Genomic DNA, 5,000 nt, shown 5'->3' with positions numbered 1-5,000 from the left:
CGCATCTGACAACACTACGTCCGCACCACAAAACATACCGCCATCTGTAGGTCTCCCGCAACATGACCTCCTGCAACGACGCTACCGCCATCTATGAGACGCCAGCCGGACTAAGACAGCGATGGCGCCACAGTGGCCGCCTTTCGACGCCACCCACAAAGGCTGCAGCCTCTGTCGACCATAGCACCCAATCTCCAGTGGCTCTGCCGCACGAAGCCGTGGACCGGCAATGACGCCACCCGCACCCGTTCGTGCACCACCCCAACCGCCAAACTCGCACCTCCAGCGGATGAACGGCGGACGTTTCCCGCACTCGTAAAGTGCAATCCACCCCTATAACTTGCGTTTTCATGAAGAGTTATTTCCAATATGCGACATTCCCGCTGTCCGTATACATGAGCCGCGACCTGTACCACTTACGAGCGAGAGACGCGATCGCGTTGCTCACTGTACGGCGTCCGATACCGAGCCATCAGCATGTCGGTCCCCATGCGCGTTGCACTCGCACTCGCAGTCGCAAAAACGTGGGGCAAATATATTACGCGGAAGAGTTATAACAGACCGAGCCCCACTGCATGGGGGGAGTCTTTGTCACTAATGTACACAGATGGAACATTTTGGACTGGAACCAGATTACCCGTACACACGGCGCTGATTAGTAATCAATGCAGAGCCATCAAACTACAGCAAATATACACAACTGTCCGTATACATGCTGAAAGAGTCTGCCCAAAATGGGAACCACACGTCAGCCAGACACTCTGATCACGCACCACTCTCTGCTTCTAACAGGCGCACATACAATATGTAAGCACCAGCATGGAACAACATCCAGTGCATCTTCTCCGCCACATTACACAATCCACACTATCACAACCAGACCAGGAGGTCCGTGCGGAAAATACAATATCCAGCCTTTCGACATCCACCATTGCGCAGACCAGGCACCAACACCCACACATGTCCTATACAACGGTGCACCCAACATCACAATAGTACCCTCCTGTCACAGCGCACAAACAATGACATGAGTCAAAGACACAGGTCTCACACAAGCATAGAATTGGAGCGCCGCCTCTAATAAGCCAAAGGTGCATCCTGACGTGACAAATCTGATCATGTCACAAGCATTCACTTACTATAATCACTATCAACGAACCTGCCGCCCCGCCCCCCCCCCCTACACCTTTCCGTACAACAACGTGTAACCTAACCTAACCTAACCTAACCTATGTTGTACCTTAACCTAACCTATGTTGTACCTTAACCTAACCTATGTTGTACCTTAACTAACCTATGTTGTACCTTAACCTAACCTATGTTGTACCTTAACCTAACCTATGTTGTACCTTAACCTAACCTATGTTGTACCTTAACCTAACCTATGTTGTACCTTAACCTAACCCATGTTGTACCTTAACCTAACCCATGTTGTACCTTAACCTAACCCATGTTGTACCTTAACCTAACCCATGTTGTACCTTAACCTAACCCATGTTGTACCTTAACCTAACCCATGTTGTGCCTCAACCTAACCCATGTTGTGCCTCAACCTAACCCATGTTGTGCCTCAACCTAACCCATGTTGTGCCTCAACCTAACCCATGTTGTGCCTTAACCTAACCCATGTTGTGCCTCAACCTAACCCATGTTGTGCCTTAACCTAACCCATGTTGTGCCTTAACCTAACCCATGTTGTGCCTTAACCTAACCCATGTTGTGCTTACCTAACAGGGCCTAACCTACCATGTTGTGCCTTAACCTAACCCATGTTGTGCCTTAACCTAACCCATGTTGTGCCTTAACCTAACCCATGTGTGCCTTAACCTAACCCATGTTGTGCCTTAACCTAACCCATGTTGTGCCTTAACCTAACCCATGTTGTCGCCTTAACGTAACCCACGTTGTCGCCTAAACCTGCTCTGTAATTGTTATACGACTCGTTCAATTACTGTAGTGTTGCCCACCCGCAACCCTCGCAATATAGTTCGCTACTCGCACTGCCCGCACCCCTGTGTATCGCTTCATGTTAAACACCTTGCAAGTCTTGCTCACTTTCCACATGCTCCTGCTGTACACTGTAATGTGGATGGCAGCAGGACGTACATGCCGCCCCTCCCCACGTCCCCACCTTGCCCCTGCCTTCGCAAGCTGGTTGGTGAGAAGTTTGCATGTTCAATGCCCTTCGCATGCGACGTACTCAGGCTACGTTGTGGTGCGGCCTGTGTCAACTGTCCGCTGATGTCGTACGCGTGAACCACAATCTGTACTGCACATTCGTCCTTATGTACTGAATGATACATCGTGGCACATGTGTGACCGCACAACGACTGCGCCCAAAAACGGCGGACCATACAGTGCAAATATTGTGCACGCAGCTACGTGTCGTCTCCCTATGAGAGCTGGATTGCAGTGTGGTACGCCATAGAGACGTGTGGGAGGAACGGACGCCGTGGATGGCGATCAGCATGAGCTGTCTGTTGATGTATTCGGACCTAGTCGTCTCTCCTCACACACCGTGATGGCATGGTGCACCGCGTTCCATATCTGCGACATGCTACAGAGGCCGGTTGACAGTCGTTCGAGCAATGGACATCGCATACGTACGGGGGCCACCTTCCACGTATTGTCTAGGCGTGCACATTTTGTTGCGTGTATGTGGCAGACGTAGTGTGGCGTGACACCTGACACAGGCATGCAATAATCGTTGAAGTTGCAAATGGCGATGGACGCCTGCGTTTTCTGGTGAAGTTACGCAAATGAACAAATGGTAACCTGTTGTGGTGCGGTTGTTCTCGCTAAGGGGTGAATCGGTGATGGCGACGATAGGTTGAGGTACTAACCGGTTGTTCCAGCGATACCCACCATGCCGACGAAACTGAACGGCATCTGGGTGTGAAGCGATACGCGGCGGTGGCTGGGTGGGACCGTCCCCGGCCGGTGAGGGGCGCCTCCCGGCGTGCTGGCCGCGCGGTGCGTGGGCGCACGCGCTACAGCCGGCTGGTGGGGGCGGCCAGTGGCAGGCGCGCCGGCCGACGGACGCGGCAGGCGTCGCAGCTGCGCGCCGGCGCACCCTGCGCGCGGCGCCGTGCGGCCAAAGTAGGTCCTCGCGGGCCCGGTGCGAAGCGCGGTGGACATCTTCAGTGTGCTGGTCCGATTGAGGACTGTGTGCGTTGAGGATGCGCCGCCGCCCGGCGCTCGGCGCCGCGACGCCGTCTGCTGCTCGGTCGCCCCAGCGGTTCTCGCTGGTGGTTTGTATCGCAGCTGTGCGGATGTGTTGGCGCGTGCGCTGTGCTGGGAGAGTTCGCTTCGGCACCCAAGTGGGGCTTTTGTCCTTCTGTGGCGCTGGCGTTGGAGCTGCCGGTCACCGTAGGTGGCGCGTGTTGTCTCCCGCCGGCAATGCCACGACAGCACGCTCCCGGGCCTCTGTCGGCAGCGGCAAGCTCAGTTGGGAGCACGGGTGGTCGCACCGAAAGCGTCTACTCGCCTAACTCCGGGCGATTGCGCCTCTCTCGAACCCGACCAAGTACTTGGGACGGCGCTGCGCGCCGCCGGGACCTGAGAGGGTTTCGAGGTGTATTGTGCAGGGGAGCTCAGCCTCCTCCTGTTTGCAGAATGATTGAGCGGACGCTTGCGTGTTCGCGCGGGCCCCCGGGACACACTCCCGGGCGGCCGGCTGCTCAGCTCTAGTTGACGCAGCTCCCTGGTTGATCCTGCCAGTAGTCATATGCTTGTCTCAAAGATTAAGCATGCATGTCTCAGTACAAGCCGCATTAAGGTGAAACCGCGAATGGCTCATTAAATCAGTTATGGTTCCTTAGATCGTACCCACGTTACTTGGATAACTGTGGTAATTCTAGAGCTAATACATGCAAACAGAGTCCCGACCAGAGATGGAAGGGACGCTTTTATTAGATCAAAACCAATCGGTCGGCTCGTCCGGTCCGTTTGCCTTGGTGACTCTGAATAACTTTGGGCTGATCGCACGGTCCTCGTACCGGCGACGCATCTTTCAAATGTCTGCCTTATCAACTGTCGATGGTAGGTTCTGCGCCTACCATGGTTGTAACGGGTAACGGGAATCAGGGTTCGATTCCGGAGAGGGAGCCTGAGAAACGGCTACCACATCCAAGGAAGGCAGCAGGCGCGCAAATTACCCACTCCCGGCACGGGGAGGTAGTGACGAAAAATAACGATACGGGACTCATCCGAGGCCCCGTAATCGGAATGAGTACACTTTAAATCCTTTAACGAGTATCTATTGGAGGGCAAGTCTGGTGCCAGCAGCCGCGGTAATTCCAGCTCCAATAGCGTATATTAAAGTTGTTGCGGTTAAAAAGCTCGTAGTTGGATTTGTGTCCCACGCTGTTGGTTCACCGCCCGTCGGTGTTTAACTGGCATGTATCGTGGGACGTCCTGCCGGTGGGGCGAGCTGAAGGCGTGCGACCGCCTCGTGCGTGCTCGTGCGTCCCGAGGCGGACCCCGTTGAAATCCTACCAGGGTGCTCTTTATTGAGTGTCTCGGTGGGCCGGCACGTTTACTTTGAACAAATTAGAGTGCTTAAAGCAGGCAAGCCCGCCTGAATACTGTGTGCATGGAATAATGGAATAGGACCTCGGTTCTATTTTGTTGGTTTTCGGAACCCGAGGTAATGATTAATAGGGACAGGCGGGGGCATTCGTATTGCGACGTTAGAGGTGAAATTCTTGGATCGTCGCAAGACGAACAGAAGCGAAAGCATTTGCCAAGTATGTTTTCATTAATCAAGAACGAAAGTTAGAGGTTCGAAGGCGATCAGATACCGCCCTAGTTCTAACCATAAACGATGCCAGCCAGCGATCCGCCGCAGTTCCTCCGATGACTCGGCGGGCAGCCTCCGGAAACCAAAGCTTTTGGGTTCCGGGGGAAGTATGGTTGCAAAGCTGAAACTTAAAGGAATTGACGGAAGGGCACCACCAGGAGTGGAGCCTGCGGCTTAATTTGACTCAACACGGGAAACC

This window comes from Schistocerca piceifrons, unplaced genomic scaffold, assembly GCF_021461385.2.
Source record: "Schistocerca piceifrons isolate TAMUIC-IGC-003096 unplaced genomic scaffold, iqSchPice1.1 HiC_scaffold_1231, whole genome shotgun sequence".
NCBI classification, from domain to species: Eukaryota; Metazoa; Arthropoda; class Insecta; order Orthoptera; family Acrididae; genus Schistocerca; species Schistocerca piceifrons.
Note: the sequence above shows the minus strand (reverse complement) of the source record.